The sequence below is a fragment of the Mauremys reevesii genome, linkage group 4 (genome assembly GCF_016161935.1).
Source record: "Mauremys reevesii isolate NIE-2019 linkage group 4, ASM1616193v1, whole genome shotgun sequence".
NCBI classification, from domain to species: Eukaryota; Metazoa; Chordata; order Testudines; family Geoemydidae; genus Mauremys; species Mauremys reevesii.
Window position 1 is genome coordinate 139097053 of NC_052626.1, and position 12143 is coordinate 139109195.

Below are 12143 nucleotides of genomic sequence, written 5' to 3' on the forward strand. Positions count from 1 at the left end.
TCACAGGGAATTTTCCTTAGCTCTGATATTAAGCACATAAACTGTGTTGATATATGTCATGTCATTTGAGACCTCATATTTTCCAGAATAAAGAAACTGTGAATGAAAGCTCCCCACTCTCTGAAAAGGACAGAGGCTTGTTCAGAGTGCAGTAGTCTGCACTGTTGGAAGGAGTGAATGTTGAGATGAATTCCAAATTCTAGAGGAAAAAATCATTGATGAACAATTGACCCAGAATGGTGAAAGGAGCCGAGATGGAGCTTTTCTGTGAAGACTGATTCATAGTCAGGATTTTATTGTATAAAGAGAGTTTGTTTTTTTCCAGCGTTATACAACAAAAGTCGTTTCCTTAATAAACGTGTAAGAAAGAGCTACTATCCTTTCAGCATCACCCAGAGAAATCAAATGACTGAGATTAGCATAAGTGCAGGCATATAAGAATGTGATTGCACAGTATTTACAATGAAAAGAGTTCACGGCTGCAATTAAGGCTATTACATGAGTGGTTTTAAGTAGGATGCAAGTGCCCATAAGAGGAGAATAGAAAGTGTGCAATTTCATAGATGGTCCAAGGAATATCATTGAACATAAAACATGGGATAACAACAATACTCAACTCTTATATAGATCTTTTTATCTGCAGCCGTCAAAGTGCTCTGCAAAGGAAGGCAAGTATCTTCATCCCCATTTTCAAGATGAGAGGGTGAGGGAAACAGACAGAGAAGAAGTGACTTGCCCAAGGTGTTAATGCAGGTCACTGGCAGAGCTAGAAGTAAACACAGGACACTGAACTAGGCTCAGGAGCCATATCTGCTGAACCAAGCTGCCTCTCTTACTATGTATCACTTTCATCTCCATTAAATGATGAACCATAATTTTCAATCCCAATTTACCATTCTCGTGTTCCCTCAGCTATATTGTGAACAAATAACTAACCCAGCAAAAGTGCAACAAGAATATTCCCATCTCAAAGTGTGCAATTCCGCCACTTCCTAAAGTCTCTCCTGGATTCAGAACCCATTTAGTTATCAAACTATTAAATACAATGGAGCAATTTATGCCGGCTGAGCATCTGGCCCAATAATATGTATTATATTAAGAATATAAAAATGTCTGGTGAGAAACCATCAAGATTCAAGTGCAAGCAGCTAAATCCCAGAAAGATGGGAGCAGAACCCACTTTTGTCTGTCCTGTGTGTGTCTTAGTTTAGTTGTTCAGAGCCTGCATCAGGGATTGGCAACCTTTGGCACGCGGCTCACCAGAGTAAGCACCCCGGCAGGCCGTGCCGGTTTGTTTACCTGCTGTGTCTTCAGGTTCAGGCGATCAGAGCTCCCACTGGGTGTGGTTCACCGCTCCAGGCCAATGGGGGCAGCGGGAAGTCGCACAAGCTGACAGATGTGTTGGCCGTCACTTCCCACCACCCCAATTGGCCTGGAGCAGTAAACCGCAGCCAATGGGAGCCACGATCGGCCGAACCTGCCGATGCGGCAGGTAAACAAATCAGCACGGCCCACCAGGGTGCTTACCCTGGCGAGCCATGTGCCAAAGGTTGCTGATACCTGGCCTATATACTATGCTGAATAGCTCTTCATGAATTCCCAAGAGAAAGAGAGACTCAGAACATGAAAATGACTATAAAAAATAAGCCCAGATGACGGCATTCTTTTAATCTGCAACAAAATCATTTAATGTTTCTAAGAAAGTGGAGGTTCTTGGTGTCCTTGATGTTTGCAGATTTTTTCTTTTAACAAGAAAAAAAATTTTTTAAAAAGGTCTGACAGTCTCAGATTGACATCCACATAAATCAAAAGAATAAACAGATCCTTGTTTCCACTCCAATGCTTTGTTCTTTATGGTGAAGATTAGCTGTACAGCTAATGTGGAAGAGCTGAGGATTGATATCTATAAAATCAAGTTTAGAATCAATCAGAAAAAAATCTCAGCTATCTAAGACAAATTAATTCTGACATCTTAATTATAAGCTCAGAGGAAAGGTTGGTGCTAGAATTGTGAGCTTTGAAGGTTATTATTATATTGTCATTATTCATTAATGATTGCAAAAGAAACCATCTCTAAAAGGTAATGATTTTCACAATGGAAAACCTATGGAACTACATATTACATCTCATTTGTTCCAAAGAAGTCCTAAAAACAGAGGTAGAAACAATATTTTGATATATAACAATACATGTTACTTTACAAACATTAACTTCTTTATTTCTAGCAGTCCAGAAAATCTATTGTCTGTTTGTCATTAGCATAATTATTTTTAAACTAAAAAGTACATGGGGCAATTTATCTGGTGAAAGGATGCAAGTCTAAGAATGGAAAATCCCACTCGATAAGCTGCAGAGCTACTTCTGGATTGTGGATCGAACAGATCCGAATTACTAGGGTAAATCCTATGTCTAAAGAAGGTTCATTGCTCAGCCAAACACTGTGGTGGAACCTACACAGACATCCTACATCTTAATTTCGAATCTTCCCTCCTCCATTCATTTACCTTTGCAGCTTTTAATGGAAACTCCTCTCAATCAGTGAGCTGCCATAGGTTTCCAGCTGCATTTTTGCCCTGCAAGCTGTAGAGGAAACACATGATTACATTTTAGGGAAAGTTATTGTAAACCATGATTAAAAAAAAATTAGGAAAAGATGCTTTGACCATGTTCTCTGAAGCTACAGCTGACATTTGCAAATAGTCTCTGAATTTGAGAGAACCTCTTAAACCCACTGAAAATTGTGCGCGCTCTCTGTCATTTATAAGCTGTCCTATGGCAGTGGGTACTGTTGTATCTGAGCACTTCACAAATATGAAGGCTGGCTGTGGCAGATGCACAAAGTCAGTCCAGATCTTGAGTCCTCGTCCCGTTCATGAATCACATGATCATCTTTCACCCCATTCGGATCTATACTGATTTGTACTGTCAAACAGATCATTTGAAGGGTAGTTGGAGACATTTGCCTGAAAAGCGATTGAGGTACAATGGAAAGATTCAGATTTTCGTTCGGTGCAAATGGGCTCTCAGCCATTAGGGCTGCACAGTGAGATCCTTGAAAACATGCAAAACTTTCATTTCCTAATTGTTCAGTGGTCTGCAGCCAGTAAACAATAATTTAAGCACATTCGCCTCTGTTCTTAACGGAAGCATGGCTTTTTTTAAACTGCATAAGAACAGCTAGAATAGATGGAGGTCTCCTGAGGGCAATGCTTGAAGCTCTGTATTCAAAAACAGGTTTAATTGCGGTTCTAAAACTTTCTTGTAGTGTGGACTACGTCCTAACAGAGCATTGCATTGGCGTCTACCCTCCTGTACAATCATGTAATGTTCCAGTGGATTGGTGTGCTAGCACTCATGTACTCACTGAAGCAGGGAAGTATTATCCCCATTCTGTAGATGGGAAAATTGATGTAGGGAGGTTAAACATTAATTTGCTAATGCTCACATAGGAAGCATAGCACTGAGCAAGGAGTTGAACCCAGCCTTCCTGAGTCCGAGTCCAAGTCCAGTGTCCTGTCTGGTAGTGCCTCCCTGGAGAAAGGTGCCTCATGTACATCACAAATATGAATTACTTCAACACATTTTGACCATATTTTAAGTCACGTGGCTTCTACAGCATTTGCCTGTGTGGACAGCATGGTCCAATACACGGTTGGTTAAACTGCTTTATGATAAGTACCAGCCTCCTTAGTAGCTATGAAAGTAGCAACTTTGACTTAGCAATGCTGGAGCAACTGTGTTTCTACTGTTCTTTTACAGTTAACTCATGTCACGAATTGGTCCCTTTTAAAAAGGCTCATTGGGTGCAAATCCTTTGTAAAGTCGAGCAAGGGATGAGAAAATGACTCATTTTGTTGCTGCCCTTCAATATCTCAGCACTGTTGCTGAGGTTAGGTGATGGAGCAACATGTGATTAGCTTGTTGAGATACAGTTTAATCATTCTGGGTGGAACAACCACCCAACTCTGGGGTTAATTTAGAGCAGCATCATTAATAGTCAAGAGCCTGCACTTTCAGAGATATTGTAAACCATGATTTAAATTCTGGAAAGTGAATTGGTGCCCTAATCCTTGTGCTCCCTTTGCTTTTTGTGACTTTTTGAGAAGCAAGACAGAACAAACTAAATCTTCCTACAAAGCTCATTTTTCTCTTAAGCAAATTTCTTAACAAGTCTTAAGCTCCGATAGCATTATCTAGATGTTCCTGCCTTAAGGTGAAGTCAATTCCATCTGTGTTCATTATATAGTTTCTTGTACTAAAATGCAAATTAATTTAAGCTGACTGTGTAAGCAGCTTATTTCAATGAGCTGTAATTATTGCTGGGGAAAGATTTCCTTAAAAAGTTTTAAAACTTATTTTATGTTCTGTGACAAAGTTCCTCCTCTACCTTGGTGGGTCTTGCGCTTATTAGCGGATTTGCTCACCTCACAGATTCACCCTGTGGGTTGGGAAACAGCCCAGAGACCTTCCCATCTGGTAGAAGCCACAGTCCAGGTCAATTCCCCCTGTGTTTAATCAGGAGTTGGGAGGTTTGGGGGGAACCCAGGCCTGCCCTCTACCCTGGGTTCCAGCCCAGGGCCCTGTGGATTGCAGCTGTCTAGAGTGCCTCCTGGTACAGTTGCGTGACAGCTACAACTCCCTGGGCTACTTCCCCATGGCCTCCTCCCAACACCTTCTTTGTCCTCACCACTGGACCTTCCTCCTGATGTCTGATAACGCTTGTACTTCAGTCCTGCAGCAGTATGCCTGCTCACTCTCAGCTTCTTGCACGCCTCTTGCTTCCAGTTCCTTGCACGCACTTCCTCTCCCCTGGCCTGACTGGAGTGAGCCCTTTTATAGCATCAGAGGGGCCTTAATTAGAGACAGGTGCTTAACAGCCTCACCTGACTCTTAGCAGGTTCATTGGAGTCAGGTGTTCTCATTAGCCTGGAGCAACCCCTGCTCTGGTCACTCAGGGAACAGAAAACTGCTTATCCAGTGGCCAGTATCTCTCCCTTCTACTACTCTGTTGTTTTCCCTTCGTTTAGCCCTCTGACCTCACTCCCGGTCCTGTGTTTTTCATTGGTTGTCCCACGTATTTAGTTAGTATCACAGACCTGTGGATCCTCCCCTTAAGCTGGGGGGAGGTCCTTTAGCAGTGGGCGGGCTTCACTCGCCCTCTTTCTGGATACCAAATAGGACTACTCTGTTGTTTTCCCTTCGTTTAGCCCTATGACCTCACTCCCGATCCTGTTTTTTTCATTTGTTGTCCCACGTAATTAGTTGGTATCACAGACCTGTGGATCCTCCCCTTAAGCTGGGGGGAGGTCCTTTAGGAGCCCGCCCATTTCCTGGATACTAACAGGACTACTCTGCTGTTCCCAACTGGCCTGGGTCAATCAAAGTTCATATTACTTGCTGTGATGTGTATATCTAGATTTTATTACCAGTGTTAGCCTGAAATATATCCCACCCTGTTAGCAGGGGTTGACTCTGCTGGGAAAGGGTTAAGTGCATTCTGCTGACTCACTACGGCTCACTTATAACTTCTTTTAGATATAAAGGAGGAGAGACTAGCAAGCTGGAGGGAGAGAGGATCTAGAGTGTGGGTTGAGCAAGAAGGAAGGAGAGACCCTAGAAGCAGCCAAGCCTGCAAGAGAAGACCATGCTGAATGTAATGTTAATTTCTTTCTTAGTAAAGCCAGTCCCCAGGGAAGAGGAAGAGTTTGGACTCTACCAATCTTTGGACTTTTTTCAATTCAAGTTAGGAAAGGCATCTACTCAAACTACTATTTTATTATTTATATTATGGTAGCACCCAAAGACCGCAATTGAGCTCAGGTTCAGGCTGTACTATGTACTCTACAGACATAGAGGTTCTTGCCCCAAAACACTTTTAGTCCAACTTGCAAAATCCTTCCTATCTTCCCCAAATTTCCTGTCTCTCTAGTTTTCGAATTTTTGCTCCCAGTGGCCACGGTTTGCTGCTCCAGGCCAATGGGACCTGCTGGGAGCGGCGGTGAGTACGTCCCTCGGCCCGCGCCGCTTCCAGCAGCTCCCATTGGCCTGGACCAGCGAACCGCAGCCACTGGGAGCCACGATCGGCCGAACCTGCAGATGCGGCAGGCAAACAAACTGGCCTACCAGGGACTTTCCCTGTGCAAGCAGCGGAACAAGTTTGGGAACCACTGTAATAGGAACATCAGCACTATTTTTATTTGCTTGCTAGATAAAAGAAGGTCTTCTAAGAGTGTTGAGTACAACCCCAACCTAACTGTGCCATGAAAACAATAATAGTCTCTGCTACCTCATAACCTCTATTCAGAGCTTTTACTCACAAGTTCTCAACTAATAATCACCCAGCTGGTAGAGAACAGTACAGTAAAATTCATATCCCAGCCAAAGTGAAGTTCATACTCTTATTTTTTTGATCCATGAGAAGGTAAGTACTACCTCTCTACATATTAATAATTTAATGGGTTATAATAGGGCAAAATTCATCCCTTATATGCGGGTGCTACTCCATTAACTTAATGGAAGTTTACCTGCTTTTATTCTAGGGCTGCATTTACCTCTTAGTCCCTAAGTATTTTCAAATTAAGACAAAAAAAATCAAGAGAATGTCAAGAAATATAAACAGTGTCAGATACAGAATTTATAAAAAGCTTTGCCAACGTATAAAGTAGTGAGGGGGAAAAACCAGTTATCTAGCATTTATTGTGTTTCCTGTATAGGGAAAAACTACCCCTCTGCAACACAGCTCCGTTTTACAGTGGATAAACTCCAAAACCAAAATATAGATAGTTTGTTTTAATGCAAAACAGTTATGGTTCTTCAGCTGCTAATATATGAAATGCACAGAATTGATGGATATTCAGCTTCTATTCCTGCATTAACTCTTACTCCAGAAACCAGCATGTTGTATTGTAAGCTGATGTACATAATAAGGATTTTAAATTCTCCATTCAAAGTCTGTCAAATAATCTGAAAATGCAAAACCACTGGATTTCATTATGGATCTCAGAGGGTGATTTTTGAGCTTGCAGTTGCCTGAACAACACAGAAGGTTGAGACAACAGCTGTTAGAGATAAAGATGGGGCCTGTACCATAAGCCCACATCCAAACAACCCTTAAACTATAAGAACATCTGGATCTGCATGCAAACTTTGCAACATGGGCCCATCACTTCTTTAGAGTACTGAGAGCTGCAATATATGGACCAGTAGAGCTCCCCTCGCCTGGGCTGTGCACTAGCTTGTCCTACTTGCTATTGCTGACGCAGCCTGTTTCCAGTTGATGGATACAATACAAGAAATACATCCTCACAGGGGCTTGATAGATGCAGATAGAATAGAGAACTGCATGTGTATTGATGGGAAAGAGGCTAGGAAGAAGTGACATGATGAAAGTCTTATAGATGTCTGAAAGGTATCAGGGTTGAGAAAGGCAAACACCTGTAAGAATGGCTATACTGGGTCAGACCAATGGTCCATCTAGCCAGTATCCTGTCTTCTGACAGTGGCTAGTGCCAGATTCTTCAGGGGGAATGAACAGAACAGGACAATTTATCAAGTGATCCATCCCCTGTCGTCAAGTCCCAACTTCTGGCAGCCAGGTTTAGGGACACCCAGAACAAGGTTGCATCCCTGCCCATCTTGGCTAGTAGACATTGATGGACCAACCAATCCTCCTGTTCAGGATGGTGCAGGTAAGGAGAGCCATGAATAATGAGAAGAAATTCCTTAAGGGGAAATTAACAAACTGAGATCAGGAAAGGTTTCATTAAGAGTTAGAACATGGACTAGTCTCCTGAAGGCAGCTTGGAAGCTCCTATATCCTGACTGTAAATATTCAGAAGCAGGCTAGAGAAAGTGTTCATGAATATTTACATTTACATCTAGATTTGATTTTGACAAATAGAGAGGAACTGGTTGAGAATTTGAAAGTGGAAGGCAGCTTGGGTGAAAGTGATCATGAAATTATAGCATTCATGAGTCTAAGGAATGGTAGGAGGGAGAACAGCAAAATAAAGACAATGGAGTTCAAGAAGGCAGACTTTAGCAAACTTAGGAAGCTGGTATGTAAGATCCCATGAGAAGCAAGTCTAAGGGGAAAAACCATAGAAGACAGTTGGCAGTTTTTCAAAAAGACATTATTAAAGGCACCAGAGGAAACTATCCCACTGTGTAGGAAAGATAGGCAGTGTGGCAAGGGACCATCCTGGCTTAAGCAGGAGATCTTAATGATCTGAAACTCAAAAAAGAGTCCTACAAAAAGTGGAAACTAGGTCAAATTACAAAAGATGAATATAAACAAATAACACAAGTATGCAGGGACAAAATTTGAAAGGCCAAGGCACAAAACGAGATCAAACTAGCTAGACATAAAGGGTAACAACAAAACATTCTAGAGATACATTAGAAGCAAAAGGAAGACCAAGGACAGGGTAGGCCCATTACTCAATGCGGGGGGGGGGGGGGAAACAATAGCAGAAAATGTGGAAATGGCAGAGGTGCTTAATGACTTTTGTTTGTTTTCACCAAGAAGGTTGGTGGTGGTTGGACATCTGACATAGTGAATGCCAGTGAAAATGAGGTAGGATCAGAAGAGGCTAAAATAGGGAAAGAACAAGTTAAAAATTACTTAGACAAATGAGATGTCTTCAAGTCACCAGGGCCTGATGAAATGTATCCTAGAATACTCAAGGAGCTGAGTGAAGAAATATCTGAGCCATTAGCGATTATCTTTGAGAAGTCATGGAAGACAGGAGAGATTCCAGAAGACTGGAAGAGGACAAATATAGTGCCCATTTATAAAAAGGGAAAAAAGGACAACCCAGGGAATTACAGACCAGTCAGCTTAACTTCTGTACTTGGAAAGATAATGGAGCAAATAATTAAGCAAAATCGTGTCAAACCAACCTGATCGCTTTCTTTGACAGGGTAACAAGCCTTGTGAATAGGGGGAAAATGGTAGACGTGATATATCTTGATTTTAGTAAAGTTTTTGATACGGTCTCACATGACCGTCTCATAAATCATCTAGGTTGCATTTCCCTAGTTTGAGCTACTATAAGGTAGGTGCAAAACTGGTTGGAAAACCGTTCCCAGAGAGTAGTTATCAGTGGTTCACAGTCATGCTGGAAGGGCATAATGAGTGGGGTCCTGCAGGGATGAGTTCTGGGTGCCGTTCTGTTCAATATCTTCATCAATGATTGCAATAATGGCATAGAGAGTACACGTATAAAGTTATAAAGTTAGCAGATGATACCAAGCTGGGAGGGTTTGCAAGTGCTTTGGAAGATAGAATTAAAATTCAAAATAATCTGGACAAACTGGAGAAATGGTCTGAAGTAAATAGGATGAAATTCAATACAGACAAATGCAAAGTACTTCATTTAGGAAGGGCCAGTCAGTTGCACACATACAAAATGGGAAATGACTGCCTAGGAAGGAGTACTGCAAAAAGGGATTGGGGGATCATAGTGGACCACAAGTCAAATATGAATCAACAGTGTAACGCTGTCACAACAAAAAAGTGAACATCCTTCTGGGATGTATGAACAGGAGTGTTGTAAGCAAGAGACACGAAGTAATTCTTCCGCTCTGCTCCACTCTGATTAGGCCTCAATTGGAGTATTGTGTCCAGTTCTGGGTGCCACATTTCAGGAAGGAGAGAGTCCAGAGAAGAACGACAAAAATGATTAAAGGTCTAGAAAACGTGACCTCTGAGGGCAGATTGAAAAAATTGGGTTTGTTTAGTCTAGAAAAGAGAAGACTCGGACAGGACATAAGTTTTCAAGTATGTAAAAGGTTGTTACAAGGAGGAGCAAGAAATATTGTTTTTCTCAACTTCTGAGGATAGGACAAGAAGCAATGGGCTTGAATTGCAGCAAGGGAGGTTTAGGTTGGACATTAGGAAAATCTTCCTAACTGTTAGGGTGGTTAAGCACTGGAATAAATTGTCTAGGGTGGTTGTGGAATCTCCATCATTGGAGATTTTTAAGAGCAGGTTACACAAACACCTTTCAGGAATGGTCTAGATAATTAGTCCTGCCATGAGTGCAGGGGAGTAGACTAGATGACCTCTCAATGTCCCTTCCAGTTCTATGATTCTATGATTTAGTATGATCCTCTGCGTAGAGAGTGCGGCAGAGCCTGTGAGGGAACAGATGACTTACAAGGTTGTTTTCACGTATAAAACTTAGAGTTCTCTAAAAACACATTTTCATTTTGCCATGGGTGAACTAGGGAGGAAAATCAGATTATTGGCCCATTCTAGTTATAACACCTCTGCAGAGCACTCAGATACCATGCTGAGGGGGTTAACATAAAGCCCTAGATGCAGTAGACAGAAAGAAAAGATCCTTCTGTGATAGCTCTGTACATTTACTAAATAGATTGTCCTTTTGCTTGCATTGAAGTTGTCAGACAACACCCATATGGAGCCAATTGCTGCACCTTTCTAGTGATTTGTTCTTCAAATAATTAAGAGTGTATGCATGGAATTGTCTGTGCACCTGTGTTTTCACCAAAGACTAAGAAGCTAAGGGGCTTGACAACCGAAACTCATTGCTCAGGAACTGTATACAATGGAAGGCACCTCTGTGCCCAACGTGCCTTAGGGTAATTGAGGAGATTTAAGGGACTGAATCTCTCCATTGTCTTATACCTTGTGCAGTCATTGATGCCCACCACAACAGGGTATGAGATGCCACCCCATCAGTATGGCATTCTGAAGGGTTTCTGGGTAACACTGCTATATCATGGGATTCCGTATTTGAATCGTGAAGTAAGGTTCACCCCTTTGCAGTGAGGTAGCACAAGGCCTGTGCACCTTGTACGCCATGTTTTGAGCACGTAAGTGAGATTTAAGTAGTGCAAGGGTTGTATTATTCTCTGCATGGGGTTGAATTTTGCCCTCAGTGACTCCTTGTTAGATCAATTCACAAGTAAGAGCATTTTTTTTGTTCTAAATGCCAGTATCCCAAATTCACTCCAGAATCTGGAAATCAAGCTGCTGAGTTTTCTTTTTTCTGGTTTGTGCATCATCCCCAGAAGCAAACATTCTGCTACTGGAACTTAGCTAACACTTAGGTGGATGATGGGTGAGTAAGAACAGAATGCAGCTTCCTCTCTCATCCCTATACAGGCTTTGCACGGCTACATAGGGTAAAGAGTAGTAAAACCTTATTTTGGCCAGTGAAATCAGTAGATATGACCTTGATTGTACAGAGGGAGTAAGTCTGCCGAGAAAGAAGACTGCACTTTTAGTCAGCCCTCATTTTAGCCACAACCTCACTTGAAGCAAGTGGGGTACTGGTCTGGCATTGCTCCTTCCTGTTTCTTATATGGATGCCTGAAGGTTGCATTGGTATCTGTCAGAAGCAAATCTAAAGATCAGCAGTTGATGAGCGAACCCCTTTTTGTTGGGCTTTCAGGAAGTCTTAAGCTGCTTACCTTTATGTCCACCTTGGCTTCAGGAGTTCATTGGCTGACTGGGCCTTTATCTTTGCTTGGTATCTATCAGCTTCCAAAAGTATCTGATCATCTCGTCACATTTCAGACATTTAATGTGTGCCCCAGAATGAATGGCTGAGGGGTATTTGCTTGGGCTTCTCCTTCATTCATTTTGACAAGAAATCTTAGTTCATCTTTTTAACTGTGGTGGAGTGAGAACTACAGCAATCTGTAACTGCCTTTCTGGCAGGCATATGTCAACCAGTTGCAATTACATTTTTTAAAAATCTTTGATTCTTCAGGGTGAGAATTACAGGAATCGGCAAACAGGATCAGAAGTGCTTACAAACATATTGACTGAGCTATTCACAACAACAACAGCTGATGAAAAGGATTTTTCCTGTATCAAAGCATGCCCTGTTTGTTTTTAAATATTTGCAAAGACTAAAGCTAGCCAAACACCCGCTGTCTATTTAAAACCTACACGACCCATCTGCAGAATAGATGCATCTGTTTTCCTGGCTATGTACCATTTGGGATCACCCATCTCAAAAAAGGTAAATTTTTTTGTTATTTATCCAATAATATGTTGCCTCTCTGCAGCTCTTTTAATTTGAGTTTCTTGCAGCACTTCATAAGTACTAGGTTCAAGCCATTCTATGGCACTTTAGGTAATAAGCATCTCCAGTTTGCAGATGGGAAAA

The 12143-nt window shown here is 41.8% G+C and overlaps 1 protein-coding gene across 4 annotated transcripts in view; it reads left to right on the forward strand.

The window, feature by feature from the left end:
* Positions 1 to 11943, forward strand: part of LRIG2 (leucine rich repeats and immunoglobulin like domains 2) — a 151959-nt gene extending 140016 nt beyond the window's left edge. For 2 of the 4 annotated variants that reach the window (XM_039536405.1, XM_039536409.1), the window contains one exon: positions 11742 to 11943. The gene's annotated coding sequence lies outside the window, so the exon portion shown is untranslated. Of the gene's footprint in view, positions 1 to 86; positions 525 to 643; positions 1072 to 11741 lie in introns of those variants that run through there. The other 2 variants (XM_039536406.1, XM_039536404.1) reach the window with 2 other exon arrangements.
* The last annotated feature ends 200 nt before the right edge of the window (positions 11944 to 12143 follow it).